Consider the following 20,097-nt stretch of genomic DNA (forward strand, 5'->3'; position numbering starts at 1 on the left):
CATGCTCAGCTTCTCAGTGAGACCCAATTAAACACATTCAATGAATATTGCTTATTTACTTGGCAGCTGGGTATGGTACCTGGATGGATGCCAGGCACTGCCTAACAAGCCCTGAATCTATTCAAGACTTTACAGTTTGCAAAGCTTCCACATTCAGCATCTTCTTCAACTCTCACAACTACTTAGAAGAGAAACGGTCCTTATCCCACCTTAAAGATGAGGACAAAAACAAGCATGCCAACACAAATTTTAGACACAGAGACCTGAACTGAAATTTCACCTCTAATAGCTATTGCTCTGTGTGAGCGGGGACAGGTGTGAGTCTGTTTTCCCATCTATAAAATGGGACTGTGACTACCCCCCTTGTAAGATTATTGTTAGATCTAGAGATAACATATCTAAGGTGCCACACAAAGTATGTGGAATGGAGTATAAGCTCTTAAATGGTAACAACTTTAATTTTTTTTTTTTTTTTTGCGGTACGCGGGCCTCTCACTGTTGTGGCCTCTCCCGTCGCGGAGCACAGGCTCCGGACGCGCAGGCTCAGCGGCCATGGCTCACGGGCCCAGCCGCTCCGCGGCACGTGGAATCCTCCCGGACCAGGGCACGAACCCGTGTCCCCTGCATCGGCAGGCGGACTCTCAACCACTGCGCCACCAGGGAAGCCCTTTTTTTTTTTTTAAATGGTAACAACTTTGATGACAATGAAGATGATGGTGGTGGTGGTACTGGTGATGATGATGAGTACACTAACCAAGATGTTGGTAGTGGTTTTGTTGTTTACCTATATTTTCTAATTTTTCTACAGACTACTATCATCTAAGAAAAAAAAAAATGATTCAAGTCCTTTCAAATCCTCCTGATGAGAGCCTGATTCTTCTACTCTAGGGCATCATGTTAATTCTGAGAAAACCCACTAGGAAGCCAGCAGCTTTGGGAAGATGCCATCTTAATGCCTGGCCAAGGCCTCATTCCCCTTGCTTGGTCTCACTCACCACATATTCAAGTCCAGGTAATTGTGCCCAGCAGCCACGGGCCCCATGTAATTGCCCCTAAATTGCTCCAGTAGCCTTTCTAGGCGAGAGTTCTTCACAATTAGTCCTCGCATCACGATGTTGAAAGACAAGTGATTATTTGGGGGAATTACTTGTCAGCAAGAAGACTAGGCTCTGATAGGACATAATAGAGGCCGTGCGTTCATTACAATCTGCGAGATGCTGTCACATCGTTTCTTAATCCTCAGCTCATTACGCATTCCAGCCTCAGCCCCCTGTCGTTACTGTGAGCTTGTTACACATGCAAAGAAAAGCATCTCAAGCGAGGACACTTTCAGGACTGTGAGGGCGCATCCGTATGCAGGCGGTCAGCAAGCATCTTCTCAATGAGCCTAATTTTGCCTTGGATCCAGAGAACCGCACGTATATCTTTGAGGGCAAGCACGCCCACACGTACACAGAGGCAGGCACTCTTAGAACATCTCGTGAAAAATATCTAAACACTTCCTGATTACATTCCTTCTATTTCGCCTTCTTTGGGTTTGTTTGTTTGTTTTAAGCAACTAGGGATGATTTCTTGAGATAGGAAACCAAAATTCTCAAGCAAGTATTCAGTGTACCAAGTATTCTCAATCAAGTGTTCAAAATTCTCAATCAAGTGCCAAGCCTGACGTAGGCACAGGGGGATAACAGAGAAGGAGAACACATGTCCTCATGGAGTTTGTAATTGAGTTAGAGAGAAATGCTCAGTGCCCGCAGAACAAGGAGCAAAAAGAGTGGCAGCAGCAGGAGAGCAGGAGGGTAAAATCATATTCCAAATGTTCCTGGCGTTCTGAGAACAGAAGGGAGAGTGCATCGGGGGAGACCTAGGGGAGAAGTAGACATTGGGTTTAGCCTAGAGGAATGGGTCAGGCAGGGGGTAGAAGCAGGGAGGATGGTCTTCTGTGAGCAGAGGGAAAGAGAAGGGATGAGAGAGAGAGAGGAGGACGCGTGTGTAAATCTTGATGAGAAACGCGACAGGTCTCCATGGCGCTACTCTGGTGTCCTCGTTCTCTGGGGTAGATTAAAGAGTTGGGGGTAAAACAGACAGGGGCTAGGAAGCTAATGAGGCCCTTGCCCTCAGGAAAGCTTAAGGGGAACTGGCTCCTGCAATCTTGTTTTATAGCTTAGAACCCCATCTTCCAATTCGGCAGGACTCTTCTGTATCAGTTTCACCCTTGACGGGGTGCTCTTCATGCTTGCTGAGGGCGTCCATAGTTGCGGATCACTTGTTCCGTACAGCTTAAGGAGAGCCAAATCCCTAAGGTCAGTAGCCTCAGATTTCATCCCTCTTTGTTCATCCCATAAGTGTGAGCCTCCACTTTCATTCTGCCCCACCTCCCAAGCCAAGTCATTTTAGGATCTAGCCGCAGGGGGCCAGTGCTGGGTCAGCTCTCAGCGATGGGCAGGAGGCTTACAGGGATTAAGGCGAGGCGGGGGGACACCAGATTTGGTTTCAAAGCAATCTTCACCAGGATATTGGATGGCGTTTAGGGAGCCACTAATGGAGATGGGGGCGGGAGGTGGCCAGCCCTTTGGAAAATAATAACGCCTGAAGATTTTCCATCCTGATAGTGAAATCGAGTCGCCCAAAGGCGGGCCACCACTCGGGATCGCTGCTCTACTTTGCGCGGTTAGAGGGGAGTCAATGACACCAGGAGGCCTTGTACCAGGCCAGGGAAGGAAAAAGCCACCAGCAGCGCTGTCTCCAAGTCAGCACCGGGGCAGGACAAAGGCCTCATGGGATCCGAAGCCAGTCTGGGCCCAGGAAGGGGATGAAAAAGTAGCTAATTAACCATTTTGCCAAGGTCGGCATTCAGGGAACGTGGCCTTCAGGATTGCTGACTCAGAAATCACCCTCTAACACAGAGCCTGGGCTTAATCCCTCTCAGCTCTCCTTTCCTGCCAGACCAAACTGTTTACCCATCCTGCTCAGAGCCTGCTGCAGCCTCCTTTCTGCCTTTCCCCAAGGCCATGCATGCTCCTCCAGTTCGCCTTCCGGACAAACCTCCCTGATTCCGTCCCCCGGTGGGACCCAGCGCTGCCACCGTGGATTTCTCTGTCTGCATTAGCGAACTCAGCAAGGTGCCACGAAAGAGCACAGGCGCTGCAGACCCAGGGCTGGAATTCCAGCTCTGACACTGGTGTGCGGGGGGGAACTTGTAACCCTCACTCCCTGAGACTCTGTTCATGGACATCCTTACAGCTCACTCCTGATTTGCGGCGAGGACTAAGTGAAATGTGGTGGAGGTGAGGTGGCCCGCCTCTGGCCGGGCACATAGTAGGCGCTACGTTATTTCTCTCTCTTCAGAACATGGGCCCCTGAGAGTAAGAACTGGGTGCACTTCCTCTCTCCTCTGCGCCATCCCAGCGGGGCTAGAACAGGACTGTGTGTGCAGGGTGGGCTGGTGGCCAGCGCCCAGAGGTCTGCATTACCCTCCATAGAACCACCAACCCAAGGGGCCAACGTAGCATCGCTCTCCGGGCTCCAAGACATGGCAGCTCATCTGGGTAATGAGTTGAGAACTGCCCAGGCTGCCACCCCTCTCACCCACCAGCCTCACCACCCTCAGCCCTACCCCACATTCCCAGACACCCACACAACCTACCCTTTGCTGGCAGGGGCAAAATCAGCAGCAACTTCTGGCGGGGGGGGCACAACTTCCCTCACTCACTCCCTTCTTCCCCCTGTGCTGACAGCTTTTTTAAAAGTCACGTTTCATTATCAAGACGGAAGATCTCCAGAGCTGCTTCCCAAGGGACGGTCAACTAAGCAGCAGAACAGCTCAATGGAAAGAACCAGAAGGCTATGACAGGATCCTGCTCTGCCATGTATTGGCTGAGCAACCTTGAGCCAGTCGCTTAACTTCTCTGAGCCTCTTTTTCCATATCTGCAAAAAAGAGAATTAAGAAGGAAAAATTGGCAGGGTTTTCAGTGAGAGGCTAAAGCAAGATAATGTATATGAAAGGGCTTTGTTACCAGAAAGGGCTGTAAAAAATGGGAGGGGTGGTTGTTTGGAAGGACATTTTTTACAGGAGACAGCCTAAGGCTATCTGCCTTCCACGTACAGATTATGTGCTTCCTATGTGACAGGCAGGGCACTAGGCTGGAGGAAAACAAAGGACCTGTTTCTGCCCTGGAAGAGCCTCCATTCTCTTGGAGGAGAGACACAGTGAATATGTCCTATGCCATGCGAGCAGGGCTATGAGGGGTGGAGCAGGTGGGGCTTAGGGAGCTGAGGAGGGTGGGGTTACTGGTGTGTAGGGCGTGGTCAGGGAGGGCCTTTGCAGCAGAACTGCCTGTCCGCAGACGCCTCCCACTGCCAACTCCCTTCCCCTGAGAGAGTCTGATGGCAGCCAAGGGAGGACGAAAGACCCCCTCCTATTGGTTGGCAGATTCTTGCCAACAACATCATTGTTGAACATCATCCCAGAAGTACAAGCCAGTGCACTTACATAAGGAGAAAAATAAGAGGCACATATATGAGAAAGGAGGAAGCAGATATAATATGATATGCAGATGATATGATTATATATCCAATTAAACTGAAAAACTTTAGAAAGAAAAAGAGAATTGAGGGCATCCCTGGTGGCGCAGTGGTTAAGAATCCGCCTGCCAATGCAGGGGACACGGGTTCGAGCCCTGATCCAGGAAGATCCCATATGCCACGGAGCAACTAAGCCCATGCACCACAACTACTGAGCTTGCGCTCTAGAGCCCGCGAGCCACAACTACTGAAGCCTGCGTGCCTAGAACCTGTGCTCCGCAACAAGACAAGCCACTGCAATGAGAAGTCCACGCACCGCAACAAAGAGTAGCCCCTGCTTGCTGCAACTAGAGAAAGCCCACGCACAGCAACGAAAACCCAATGCAGCCAAAAACAAAATTAATTTTTAAAAAAAAACAGCAGTTACCTCTGGGGTTGGGGGTGGAGTAACTGGGATGGGACACGAGGGAACGTTCTGGAGTGATAAGATTCAATGTATGCAAGTTTTAACTCAAAAGAATAATAACTGTAAACAAATATTAAACTCGGAAGCAGTGCTGTCCAACAGAACATTCTCAGCGAAGGAAATTGTTCTGCGTCTGTGCTGTCGTCAGTCACTGTGGCTGCAGAGCTCCTGACATCGGGTGACTGAATCAGGTTCTGTGACACATAGGCTCTCCCAGATCCTCCCAGCCCTGTGGCCGGCAGGGCAGGGCGACCTTCACATCAGAGACAAAGGTGTTTTTGGACAGAATGGGTAAGGGACTCACCCAAGGTCACACAGAGCAGCGAGACGACCAAGGGCAGAAAGTTCTGAATCTCCCCATTCTGAGGTGTAGTCTCACTTCCCTCACATCGCAGAGGGAGAGAAAAGCCTTAGAGCTGGGGGTAAGGACAGATCTGGAAGATGGAAAAGCTCTGGGAGTCTCCGCAAGATGCCAGAAGGCCCAACTTAGAGAGGACAAACTTCTTTCTCAAGGGGACAAACTCTGGTCTAACAATGACAATATTCTAGTCCATTCTGACACTTTAAACATGTAAACGCGGTTTCACACAGAGAGTCTTTCATTCCATCCTGGCAACTCGCAGGCTCCTTAGTTGAGGCATGCATGTGGGATCTAGTTCCCTGACCAGGGATCGAACCCGGGCCCCCTGCATTGAGAGCTCGGAGTCTTATCCACTGCGCCACCAGGGAAGTCCCTGTGACACAGCTCTGTAAATGACAAGGCTAGAAACTGGAGTTTGGCTAGGGCCAGAAGCCCAGAGGACAGCAGAGTCCTGACGAATCAGAGCCGAGCTAGAGCTGTCCAGACCCCACAGGAGTGGGAGGATGGAGTCATGAGCAGGCCCTTCTTTCTCACAGCAAGCACCTGAGCTGCGTTCTGCATTTGTCTCTGAGGTGTCTGCCCTTAGAGAGGGATTACCTTTAGCTCATGAATCTCCCACGTTCCTGACATCACTAGGATCGTCACCACCATACTTAATGAGCCATCTCCTTTCGCCCAGCAAGCAGCATGCCGACCCCTTCTTTCTGGAGGCTGCGGTCAAGAGGGGAGCTTTACAGGATCGAATTGACATAGGGAAAAGGGACTTCTGGGCTCTCCTATCTTCCCACCAGCCTGTCAGGATGGAAGATGGAAAATTCATCGCTAGTAAACCGTGTGCACACGTGCGCGCGTGAGAGACAGACAGAGACAGAGAGACAGAGAGAGACAGAGAGAGAGAGAGAAACAAAGAGAGACAGAGAGAGAAACAGAGACAGAGACAGAGAGAGAGAAACAAAGAGAGAGACAGAGAGAGAGAGACAGAGAGAGACAGAGAGAAACAGAGACAGAGAGAGAGAGAGAAACAGAGACAGAGAGACAGAGAGAAACAGAGAGAGACAGAGAGAGAGAGAGACAGAGAGAGAGAGAGACAGAGAGAGAGAGAGAGAGAGTCTTTACAAAACCTTAAAGGGGCGGGTATTTTTTATTCTTATTTTTTTGAGATGAGAATTGAGTCAGAAGGGACTGAATGACCTACCCATGTCAGCTGTATTAAGTCTTCCTGTGTGCTATTCGCATGCCATCGATTATGGGACGTGCCTGGTAAGTTCCCTGAAAGCACCAGTTTTAATCAGCAAAGGGCACTGCTGAAGTCACAGCCAGGTGTCTGTCTGACAGGGTCCTCCTTGGCTTCATTTTCCTTGGCCCCAGGCTCAGGCACTGTCCCTGTGCTGGTCCTCTGGAACACCTCCCCCAGTTGATGGATGGCATACTCAGCTCCAGAGAGCAGGCATTATGGAGACCCCCACTGTGCTAAGCACTGGGCCTGGGGCAGGATGGGAGGGGGTGGAGACTGGGGGATATAAAGACACACAGAGGCAGGGGCTGGGTTCTAGAAGGTAATAGGCATCTAGGAGCTTAGACACCAGGGCTCCAGACTGAGCTATCGGTCACGTCCACAACCAGGGAGAACAAGTTGTTGATATTTGGCCTGCAAAGATAATACCTTATGAGTTTAAGCGAGATTCTGTGTCTTAAATATGGTCATAGCGATCGTTATGGAGCAGCTCCCGTTTGCCAGCCCCTGTGCTGAGTGCATTATACAGCACAGCCTCAATTAAGCCTCGTCTGGATTGAAGAGGCTTGCGAAACAGACGCGCTATCATCACCGTCTTACACATGAGGAGGCTGACGCCTGCCAGAAAGCCGCCCAGCTTGGCTCGTAGGTGGTGGAGCCAGGATTTGAACCCAGGCAGTGCGATTCCAGAGCCTCATGCTGAACCGTCAGTGTAGGTCTCACCCTATAAAAGACTTTTTCCTGAGCCTCTGTGCATCTAACATACATATGGAAATTCAAGGAACACCTCATTTAAAACCTATATGATTACCTTTAGCCACGAAGGTGCAAAGTCCCTCTTCATCAGTTTACTAATCCCCTGCCCACGCCCAAATGAACGCTTTGGCCACATTTTTGTCCACAGGGGTGACATAAAACAAACAAAACAAATCCTTGTCTATCTGAGCATACAGGGGTCCCAGGCTACCCTCTGGGTCCTGAACTTCTTTGTCTCATTTCGTGGTCAGTTCAGAGGACCCCTAGGCTGGACATCACCTCATACCTGGAACACAGTACCTAGTGTAGGGGGCACTGGGGCTTCAAAATAGGGCTCTGTCCTTTAGCAGCCTGTGTCCTGGGGTAACCTGTCCAATAAGCTCTAGAGCCCAGCTGCCCTCAGTACAGCGGAGATGACACTGCTGATAGCAGTGATCTGATAACAGATGACTCTGTCACTGACTGATCACCTGCTCAGTGCCAGGCACTTCCTGCCTTATCTAATTTGGTCCACACAGCCACCCTGGAAGGGAGGTACTATAACAAACTGCATTTTACAGATGGGGAAGCTGAGGCCCAGAGGGATAAATGATTTGTGCAGAGTCAGATAACTAGTAACTGCCATGCCCATGTTCATTCTATGCAAGGCCTTGCTCTTGAACCACTGGCAGGTCTGTGGGCACCCTGCAGAGCTCTGCAGAAGATAAGGGCCCAGCAGGTGAATGGAAACACATCCCGCCTCCCAGCACCTGGTCTTACTGGGCAGCCTGGGCTCCTGCCTAATTCCGTCCTCTTGGTCTTAGGCTGACTCATTCAGAGGTATAGAAGAATCCATCTCTTCCTGACTTTTTTTTTTTTTTTAATTTCCTTTTTATTTTTGGTTGTGTTGGGTCTTCATTGCTGCACGCGGGCTTTCTCTAGTTGCGGCGAGCAGGGGCTACTTGTTGCGGTGCGTGGGCTTTTCATTGCAGTGGCTTCTCTTGTTGCGGAGCACAGGCTCTAGGTGCACGGGCTTCAGTAGTTGTGGCACGTGGGCTCAGTAGTTGTAGCTCACGGGCTCAGTAGTTGTGGCTCATGGGCTCAATAGTTGTGGCACGCAGCTCTAGAGCCCAGGCTTAGTAGTTGTGGCTCACGGGCTTAGTTGCTCTGCGGCATGTGGGATCTTCCCGGACCAGGGATTGAACCCTGCATTGCCAGGCAGATTCTTAACCACTGTGCCACCAGGGAAGTCCCTCTTCCAGCTTTAAGAGACCACTTCTGCCGGATGGTACCCATCTCCAGAAACGACACATACTCCTTGATTGGGCAGCCAGCTTAGTGCAGCTCTCAACACAGGATAGGCATCTGATGAATGTTGATACAGGAACCCATTCATGTTCCACTCCTCTGGAGGTGGAATCCTGCATCTGGTGGTGCGTGGCAGCCCCATCAGACGCTGCTTCTTCAGGCGCCAGGGCAGACTGTTTCGGCGTTTCCCCAGCTGGCCCTTGCAGGTCTGTGCAACCACCTGAAACCAAGCAAGTCCTGAAACACATCAGACAGATCAATTGTGGAGCTGCCACCGGTAGGAGCTCATTAAGGATTTGCTTCCTCTGGGACCCAGAGAGCCCCTAGTCCCCAGCCCTCAGCCCATTCTCATCCTCCTTTAACCATCCTCCCGCCAAACATCCTTCTAAGTGCACATATGTAGTGCCAGGCCCTGTTCTAAATGCTTGACATGTATTAACTCATTCAGCCTCACAATCACCATTAGGCTAGGTTTGCTAGGAAAAGCCCTGGTTTATGTTATTGTATTATATTATCACATAGTGTCACATCATATCCCATCATATTATACAATTTCATGGTGAAAAATACAAAAGAGATAAAAGGATACGTCAGCCCATATCCAGGACGGGCTACCCTGCAACAACTTTTAAATGGGGACCAGGATGGGCCCCTGCTTTCTCCCTGCAGCCCAGCCAGCTCTGCACTGAGTCCTGGCTGTGACCCAGACCAGAGCCAGAGACTTGTAGCCCTTGGGACAGGATGGTGGAGCCTGGGCTAAGCTGGTGCTTTCCAAACTTGGATCTTCCCAGGATTTCTGTCTCAATTTTTGCCCTATTCAACTAGTACCTCTACTTTCTAACTCTTTACTTAAGAATTAATATTTAAATTGGTTCACTTTAACTTGAAGAATTTTTAAAGGGAACAGCATCACTGTCCCAAAGGAGATGGTATGGAGTAGCTGCTAAGAACATGGGTTCTGGATTGAATTCAAGCTCGGCCCTTTCCTCCCTGTGACTCTTTGGGTATTTACTAAAATTCTCCGAACTGCAGTTTCTGTAACTGAAAAATGGGGGCCTAGAACCTCTCTCATAGGGTTGTTGGTGAGGATCAATTCACAACAATGCTTGTAAGTTGGTGTTAGCTGCGACTTAGGAGATAACTGGAAAAACAAGCACAAAGAAAATCAAACAATTTATTAGATATTATTAACCAGACACTGCCTGCCTGAAGCCCAGTTTTCTCTTTGCCAGAGACAGAAATGAACAAAGGTTAGAGCAGTTTTGAAAACTTATAAACACCAAATGAGACTTTCTTCTTACTGTGTTCAGAAGTACTGAGGAGAGTGGAAAGGGGAATAACTATCTCGCGCTGTGAGACGCTATTATCAGGGCCATGCCTGTGTCCCATCTAGAACCATCTTGTGTACTACCTGTGTCACTCAGTCCACACTCTGGGAAAGGCTGGGTCGAGCAGTGATTTCCTAGGGGTGGGGAGGGGGTGGAGGGAGGTCCCCGTCTCTAGCAGAGAGATCCGCTGATCCTCCCCGGTCCTCTTCCTCCCCCACCCCTGCTGGGCTGTGCCTGTCTTCCCCGGGTGAGAATTACTATGTCTCAAGAGAGTTGTCATTTGCGGGGGAGTGTCACTCACGTGAAGGGTCTAGAGGCAAGAAAAGGGGCTGAGACCAGCGTGTGAAGGGGAACCTTAGCCAATTTAGGCAACTGGTATTAAGATGGAGCCTTAGGGGTCGTTTGCACCCACTGTAGCCCCTTCTTACTTAGTTCAACAACCAAGTGAGAAGTTCAGGCAGATGATGATAAAACCAAGACAAACCACAATTAGCTTAAATTGGACAAGGTAGCAGATGACAATAAGGAACTAGTGTTAGTATAGCTGGGTATGATGATTTCACAGCTATGCTTTTCTTTAAAAGTCCATATCTATTAGAGAAATACAGTAATGTCTTTGTCATTTTTTCCCTTTTTGTCAATTTTTAACTTATTTATCTGAGGCTATGTTATTAAGTGCAAATAAATTTGAACTGCTTAGTTTTCTGGTTCATTTGCCTTCCACGTAGAGTTTAACCATCGATTTAAAAAGAAATAACGCTGGGGAATTCCCTGGTGGTCCAGTGGTTACGACTCCGCGCTTTCACTGCCGAGGGCCCAGGTTCCATCCCTGATCAGGGAACTAAGATCCCACAAGCTGCATGGCATGGCCAATAAATAAATAAATAAACAACAACAACAAAATAAAAATTTTAAAAAAAGAAAGAAATAACACTGATCTTTACACATTTTTCCAGATATTAGAAAAAAAGAAACATAATCTAATTCATATTATGAAGCCTATAAAATATTGATATCAAAACTGACCAAAAAACAGTATGAGAAAGGAAAACTACAGGCCAAATCTTGTTCTTGAGATTTAATATTATATTAATGCAACATTCATTAATAAAATATTAGCAAGTTAATTTCAACAGTATATAAAAAGGATAATATACCATGACCACATTGAGTTTATTCCAAGAATACGAAGATGATTTAATATTGTGCCATATACTACATTAAGAAAAAAAAGGATAAAAATCTTGTTATCATCTCAATAGATTCACAAGAAGCATTTAAGAAGATCCAACATCGATTGACACATTATAAAAAAAACCTCAGCCAAAAAGAAATAGAAGGAAACTCCCTTATCTGATAAAGGCAATCTACATAACAATGTACAGTAAACTTCAATTGCTCTGGACACCCAGCAGAAAGCAAACGGCACCCTCGGATGGGGTGACTTGAAGAGTTAGTGTTTTTTATTTTTTGGCCACACCTCGAGGCATGCAGGATCTCAGTTCCCCGACCAGGGACTGAACCCGTGTACCCTGCAGCAGAAACACAGAATCTTAACCACTGGACCGCCAGAGAAGTCCTGAAGAGTGTTTTATACAGTAACTGTTTACATAGGTGGCATAGAATTTAAACAAACTAACAATGGATAATGTATCATCTCGGGCTAGTAAATGGGTGAAAGGACCTGAAGAGGGAATAGAACAGAGCAATTACTATAAAATGGAAAAAGTGGGGGCTTCCCTGGTGGCGCAGTGGTTGAGAGTCCGCCTGCCAATGCAGGGGACACGGGTTCATGCCACGGTCCGGGAAGATCCCACATGCCGCGGAGCAGCTGGGCCCGTGAGCCATGGCCGCTGAGCCTGCGCGTCTGGAGCCTGTGCTCCGCAACGGGAGAGGCCACAACAGTGAGAGGCCCACGTATCACAAAAATAAATAAATAAATAAAATGGAAAAAGTGGCTGTAGGGAGAAGGCTACATGATATAAGCTGTGGCCTTTGGTAGGACACACCTAATCTACATGACATGGAAGTGAGGTAGTATGGGGTATAAATACCACAATTCAGTTCTCCTCCCTCCCTACCCTATCTCACATCAGTGTCTTTAGATTGGCCACAACCAATCTAAAGCGAAAGGGCAATGGAGACCATTGATTCTCTGTAAGTTGCCCCCCAGGGCACAATGCAGAGGGAAAAGTGTGGAGAATGAATCTGGGGAAGTAAACAAGAAGTATACAACATAATGTAATTTACTAGTAAAATGTGGAAAGTTGGCCTTTTGAGATTCGGAACAAGACAAATATGTCCGTTTCTATTCAACACTGTACAGGAAGTAGCCAGTGCAATAAGGCAAGAAGAAGAGATAAGAGGCATAATGATTAAAAGAGAAGAGATAAAAAAAACCAGGAACAGATTATTTGATTGTATACAGAGAAAATCCAAAATAATGTGCAAATAAGTGGTCAGAATTAATAATGAGTTGTTAGCAAAGTTGCTCAATAAAAGATCAATATACAAGAATCAATTGCATTTGTATATACTAGCAACAAATAGGGGAAAATATCAAATATCTAGGAATTAATCTAACAAACTAAAAGACCTTGCAGAACACGATGAAACACTACGAAGATAAATATAAGAAGATGCAAAGCAACAAAGCTGTATACCAGGTTCATGAATTGGGAGACCTATATTTGAAAGATAATTCTTCCCAAACTGATCCACAGATTTAATGTAATCTTGATCAAATCTTAATAGGGAAACTTATAGGAGCTGTTTTCTAAACCTGTCTGGAGAAGTAGATCTGCCCACCACAAGGGTAGACTGTATTAGTCATGACTGTATCTTAGAGACCTCCAACTATAGGGAGAGTAATTGACCAAAGGCCCCAGCTACTGTTTGGAGATTCATCACCAAGTTTGTGCTGAGGCCACACCTCTCGCGGGCTTGTCCCAGCCAATCAGTGAATGCATTCAGGGATACCAAAGCAGACCTATTCTTGGGAGACACAGGACCCTTCTGAGGCACACCTTTGGCTCTAGGAATCCCCAATAATCTGGTCAAGACTTTCTTTGACTGCACAGTAGCCTAGAAAGATTCCTCCCAATCTTCTCTTCGCTTTACTTGGAATCAGACTTGTGTCATAGTCTGACAGTTCTCCCAGCCTTAGCAAGCTCCCTCCCTATTTTCTCTCATATAAACATTTCCCTTAATAAAAGTTATTTATTAATTTTTAATACCTTCTTGGAGAACCTAAATTAACACAATAGCCAAGATGTTCAAGAAGAAGTTGGGGGAACACACTCTACTTAACATCAAGATTTGTTATAAAAGCACAGTAATTAAAACAGTGTTTTGACACAGGTTTGAACAAATAGATCCAAAGAACAGAACAGAGAATCCATATACCTTGCAATGTGCACACACACACACACATACACACAGAGACACACACACACAATTTAACAAATGTGGCTCTATAAAAGAGTGGGAAAGGGACAATATTTTGATAAATAAAACTGGAATATTGGATATCTGTACAGGAGGGGGTTGTTAAACAACACTTACTTCACACTTCATACAAAAATCAACTCCAGGTGTATTCTATACCTGAATGTAAAAGAAAACACTAAAGCTTCTAGAAGATAATATGGGAGACTGTCTTCATGGGTCCAGTGTAGGAGAAAATTTCCTTATCAGGACACGAAAAGCAGTAACAAATAAGGGAAAGATCGCTATTCAGACCCCGTTAAATTAAGAACATTTTCACCAAAAACAACCATTTAAAAGTTGGAAAGGGGCTTCCCTAGTGGCGCAATGATTGAGAGTCCGCCTGCCGATGCAGGGGACACAGGTTCGTGCCCCGGTCCGGGAAGATCGCACGTGCCGCGGAGCGGCTGGGCCCGTGAGCCATGGCCGCTGAGCCTGCGCGTCCGGAGCCTGTGCTCCGCAATGGAAGAGGCCACAACAGTGAGAGGGCCGCGTACCGCAAAAAAAAAAAAAAAAAAAAAGTTGGAAAGGCAAACCACCGAGAGGGAGAAGATCTTTGCAACACATACAACTGATGATGGGATCATATCCAAAATACAAAAAGAACTCCTACAAAATGGCAAGAAACAAACATTCCAGTAGAAAAATGGCAAGAGTCTTGAACAAGAAATTCACAGGAGGAGCTCAGCCCCATTCAATATCAGAGAGATGCAAATTAAAATCACTGCGACATCACTATATACCCAACAGAATGTACAAGAAGTGCAAAAGTAGGAAGAATGACAAATATACAAGAGATACAAAAATGTACGAATGTGTACAGCTTGAACTGATGAATCCAAGTGTGGGAGAGGATGTGAAGCAACAGGAACTCTCATAATGAGAGTAGGGGTATAATTCTGGTGCGACCACTTTGGAAAACAGGTTGGCACTACATACTGTAATTGAAGATAGGCATACGCTAGAACTCAGCAATTCTATTCCTAGGTGGAACAAAATGCCTATTCATAGAAACATGATTCTTGTAATCCCCAAATGGAAATTACTCAAATGTTCATTAACAGCAGAATGGATAATATATTGTGATAACTTCGTACAATGGACAACTATACCAAAATGAAAATGTAGCAGACCACCATTGCATATAAATATATGCATGAATTTCTCAAACATAATGTTAAGACACACATTTTTAAAAAACATACAGTAAGGTTCTATTTATAAAAAATCAGAATTAAGCAATACTGTATTGTTCAAGGGTGAGTATGTACATGGAAAAATTATAAAAAAGAAAAGCATGGTTACCATAAAGTCAGGATAGTGGAATCCACTAGGACAAAGGGAGGGCAGTGTGAGTCGGAAGAAGCATGAGGTGGGCTTCCAGGATGATGGCAAAGAGCAATAATTACATGTGTTTGCTTGTTTGTTGTTTATTGACCCATAAAGTTTTATGTAGTGAACTTCTCTGAATGTGTGTCATATTTCAAAATAAGTAAACTTGACTTGGTTAATTGGTTTGGCAATGAGAACTAGCTTTGCCACCTAGGATATCTGATGAACCTTTTCCAAGGTTTAGATGAAAATATGTTTAAAGCTTTCACTGAGACAAAAGCATTTCATCAAAAATATTATGATGATAAAGGTAAACTGAAACTTATGTTTGGATATTTCCCAGCTCTTTTTGTGAATATCAGTTTAAACAAATGTCCCTCTGTAAAGGAATGAGACAATAATTTATAGTCATTTGATAGGTCTTGGTACATAGCCTTTTTGATATAATTCCCAGGAATTGAGAACATGAATTACTCTAATGATTGGGTTGCAAATCCTTTGCAAATCAATGATTCCTAATTCTTCGCTTTCAACAAAACGTGAGGACTTAGTCAAACTATTAGCTGATGTAATGTTAAAAATGGTTTTTGATGATATATCAAGTGATTTTTAAGCATGTAACTCATAAAAAGTTCAAAGAATTATATATATGACAACTTTATAATAAAATATGTCCATTCCTATTTACTTGTTTATGTGAGCAAAGCTTCCTAGTGCTTACCTCTTTTTTTTAAGATTTACTTATTATTTAACTTATTTATTTTTGGCTGCATCAGGTCTTACTTGCGGCACGTGGGATCTTTGTTGAGGCATGCGGGATCTTTCTTGCAACACGTGGGCTTCTCTCTAGTTGTGGTGTGCGGGTTTTTTCTCTCTAGTTGTGGCGTGCAGGCTTCAGGGCGCATGGGCTCTGTAGTTTGTGGCACACAGGCTCTCTAGTTGAGGCACGCAAGCTCAGTAGTGTGGCGCGCGGGCTTAGTTGCTCCACAGCATGTGGGAGCTTCCCAGACCAGGGATCAAACCCGTGTCCCTTGCGTCGGCAGGCGGATTCTTAACCACTGCGCCACCAGGGAAGTCCCACTAATATTGTTTTGCTCAATTGTATATTCATTAAAATTGTAATAACAACTACTGAAGTCCGCGTGCCTGGAGTCCGTGCTCTGCAACAAGAGAAGCCACCGCAATGAGAAGCCCACGCACCGCAACGATGAGTAGCCCCCCGCTCGCCGCAGCTAGAGAAAGCCCGCGCGCAGCAATGAAGACCCAATGCATCCATAAATTAATTAATTTAAAAATTCATAATATGGCTCAATCCAGGTCACATATTCAATCTTTGGAGATATATGATCACAAGAAATAAAAAATATTTTAATTCGTGTGTGTGTTTAATTTTATTGCAGAGACACAAGATGTAATCTATAAGACTTTCAAGCATAAAAAATGTTAGAAAGAAATTCTGTAAGATACATAGAGTTTGTTCATGTATTTTTAAATAGATGATGAGATCAGATTACTATGAAATTTAATGACTTTAAATACATTTTAAAGTGATGTGACAGTTTTAGAATGTTAACAGTTTCAATAAGTCAGAATTACATCCTTTGCAACTATTTAAACGTATCAAAAATTCTGGATGTCAACTTAAAAATGTGCCCAGGGGTACGTAGTTTTTTAAGCCCAGTGGCTTAAATAGACTAATGTTTTATTCTTCTACATAAAAGAAGTCAGAGACAGACAGCTCAAGCTGGTGTGGCAGTTCCTTGAAATGATCAGAGGCTCAGGCTCCTTCAGTCCTTCTGTTCTGCCATCCTTGGAAGGTGGCTTCTACCCTCAAGGCCACAATATGGCTACTGGAGCTTCAGCCATGACCTGGGAATCCCAGGGAAGGGCACAGCAGCTCTGGAAGCAGGTCCGCTATGCTCTTACACTAGGTTATAGCCTCCAAGAATACAGGACTAAAGGTAGCATTTTACTCTTTTGGTTTTTTTGTTTGTTCTTTTTTTTTTAAGAAGGATGATTTATTTTATTTATTTATTTGTTTATTTATTTATGGCTGTGTTGGGACTTCATTGTTGCGCGCGGGTTTTTTCTAGTTATGTCGAGCAGGGGCTACTCTTCATTGCAGTGCTCGGGTTTCTCATTGCATTGGCTTCTCATTACAGAGCAGGGCTCTAGGCGTGTGGGCTTCAGTAGTTGTGGCACATATGCTCAATAGTTGTGGCTCACGGGCTCTAGAGCGCAGGCTCAGTAGTTGTGGCGCATGGGCTTAGCTGCTCTGCAGCATGTGGGATCTTCCTGGACCAGGGCTCGAACCCGTGTCCCCTGCATTGGCAGGCGGATTCTTAACCACTGCGCCACCAGGGAAGTCCCACTCTTTTGTTTTATATATCAAAATTTGAATGACTCAGATGGAGATAAGGAGTGCTACTTGCTGGGGGGCCTCCCCAGAGACCATTACAGGCACATGACCCCATTCAGACCTGGGATCTACAAGGGCAGGTGGTGGATGACTTGGGGAAACTTTTCCCTCCTCAAGGATCTCTTTATCTGTGGCTGTAGTGAGAACAAGGCTTCCTGCAGCCACCTCAGTCCGAGCCTCAGGATGAAGCCAGCACCAGGGGGAGGACAGAGCTGAGAGAAGCACAGAGAAGCCATGGTGCCAACACCCGCCCAGTCTTTGGACTTCCCAATTATAGGAGCCAATATATCTCCTTTATTATGTAAGCCAGTTTGAATTTTGCTTTCTTTTACTTGGTCAGTGAAAGCATCCTAGCCAACATAAGCCCTATTCAGTTTGAAAGTACTTTTACTTTTATTATCTCATTTGATTGTCTCAAAGTGGGTCAAGAGCAGAAATTGAGAGCCCAAAATGTAAAAGAACTCGCTCAAGGTCATATGATAGAAAGATGGTGGACAGGGATGAGACTCAAACCCAGGTTTCCTTACTCTGAGTTCAGTGCTCTTTCCACTGGAGCACACTGCCTGTGTGGATTGCCAAGCAGAAGGTGTTCTGATGACTTGGAGGTGTGGTCCATACTACAGACAACATACTAGGGATGAAACCAAGGCTTTGGGGCTGACATCAGAAAAGGGCAGTGGTCGTGGTCTCCCCAAGTCACACCCCTCTGTCCCTGTTGGGCCTGGGATCTCGGACTGGGTGGCCCCCAGAACCAAGCCCCCAACAATGGAGATTTGGACGGGGATCTTACTTGCTAATGGAGACACCCGTGGAGGAGCCAGGGAGGGGTTTCCAGAGCACAAGGATACCAGAAGTCAGTGATCAAGGAGATTGGGAGAGTCTGGTGAGAATCCATTGAGTACGGGCCTGAAGGTAGGCATTTGTAAATTAAACCTAAAAGCTAAATAAACACACACACACACACACACACACACACACACACACACACATATATATATATATATATATTTATTTTTATTATTTTTTTTTTTTTGCGGTACACAGGCCTCTCACCGTTGTGGCCTCTCCCGTTGCGGAGCACAGGTTCCGGACGCGCAGGCTCAGTGGCCATGGCTCACGGGACCAGCCGCTCCGCGGCATGTGGGACCTTCCCGGACCGGGGCACGAACCCGCATCCCCTGCATCGGCAGGCGGACTCTCAACCACTGCGCCACCAGGGAAGCCCTAAATAAACATATTTTGAGAACATCAGCAACAAGAGCGTTCAGCCGCAGGATAACCCTCCCCCAAGCCACTCACTGACACTTGATATTCCACCCGTGGAGGCCATTCCCTTAACTTTAGAGTTGAAATGCAACTCCCCCTTGCCCCTCCGCACCCCTGGGGAGCAGCGAGCTATTAGGCATTGACTACCACTTGTTCTGCATCGTGAATGGGTTATCACTCCCTTCCTAAAAGACAGGGAGAGCGAGTCTTGATCAAGATAGGAAGGATCCCCAAAAGGAAGGTAAGGACTCCATGGCCCCAGGAACACCTGCTCCCTGGGTGTCGCTGGGCTTCTCTCTTGTCTGACAGGTACAGGGCCATCATTATGGTCCTGGAGAAGACACAGACAAGCTCGCTGAGCTAGTCTGATGCTCGGAGGACACACTCCTTCCCCTCCTACCTTTCCTCCTCAGTCCTCCCCACACCCAGGGAACGATGCCAACAGGAAGAAACACGTCCATTTCCACCCACTGTTCTCAGTCTCCTTCATCCCAAGGTCTGAGTCCTGCTGTGCCTGGGAGGGGCTGGCCCTGAGCCAAAGGTGGAGGCTACAAGCAGTTGACTTGCCTGTGGTTCTCTTGGGGATGTTTGGGCTCCCCCAGCTTTATTAGGCAGAAGGGCAAGCGCAAGAGGAACAAAATGTGGACCGTCCAGTCTCCTGGGGAAGACATCACCACCAACCTTAAGTCAGAAGCAGAACACTAGCCATGTCAGATCAACACAAGGGACAGTAAAAACCAAAAGAAATCTCTCCAGTAGAGTCTCACAGCCCTGGCTTTGCATCTGGGCTCTGCCACTCCTTAAGTGTGACCTCAGACCAGCTACTTAAACTTCCTGTGTCTCAGATTACTGTGATGATGATGACACAGCCTCACAGAGCCCTTCAATGAGACGATGCGCACTTAACACAGTGCCTGGCGCACAGTGGGTGCTCGTTAAATGAAGGCTCTTATTTTTACTTGCCTTGGGTCGGGGAGAAGGGCAGGAGATGGGAAATATTGCAAAGGGAAGGAAGATGAAATTGTGGGTGGGGAGGATTGCGGGGCATTTTGTGAATATTAATAACATTGCAAACAGTGAACAATGGTCACCAGACCTAGGTTTGGGCAGGCAAGGTGTTCAGTAAGGTTTTCGATTAGATTTAAGGGTCCTTCCAGGATTTCACAGAGCCTGGGGCTGGAGTCCACCTTTATTGTTTGTGATACCTGCAGCTGACCCCCCAAGAAGGAGCATCCCTACCACTGAGTGGCGGAGAGTGTGCTCGTTTGCAAAAGGCCCTCAGTGATTTTGAGTCACTGCCACTAAGGACCACACTCTCCTTGGGGCTGAGAATCATTGCTGAAGAGGATTAGTGGGATTTGGGTCCCTTAGGGAGTCAGATCTTGGACCAGGTCCCCATCTTCCCCCGTCATCACTAACCTTGCTCTCCTCCTTTTTTTCTCTGCCCTCTGCATCTCTGCAGACTGTTTCGCTGGATGGACCCTTAGGGGTGGTCTGGCCCAGCCTCCTCACTGACAAACACTGAGGACCAGAGAGGACATGAACTCAGTCCAGGTTTGCACAGGAGGCCTGAGGTTGCTTTGGGGCTCAGCTAGGTCTGGGGAGCCCATGACAGCGTTCATCCCCTCCCCTCAGTAGCC

The 20,097-nt window shown here is 46.6% G+C and overlaps 1 long non-coding RNA gene across 1 annotated transcript; it reads right to left on the reverse strand.

The window, feature by feature from the left end:
* Positions 1 to 684: 684 nt before the first annotated feature.
* LOC125961096 (uncharacterized) lies at positions 685 to 14,844 on the reverse strand. Its single transcript, XR_007471410.1, has 2 exons — positions 5,947 to 14,844; positions 685 to 3,925 (listed from the first exon to the last, which is right to left on the reverse strand). It is a non-coding gene; the product is annotated as an uncharacterized LOC125961096 (long non-coding RNA).
* Between the last annotated feature and the right edge of the window lie 5,253 nt (positions 14,845 to 20,097).

This window comes from Orcinus orca, chromosome 14, assembly GCF_937001465.1.
Source record: "Orcinus orca chromosome 14, mOrcOrc1.1, whole genome shotgun sequence".
Classification (NCBI taxonomy): Eukaryota; Metazoa; Chordata; class Mammalia; order Artiodactyla; family Delphinidae; genus Orcinus; species Orcinus orca.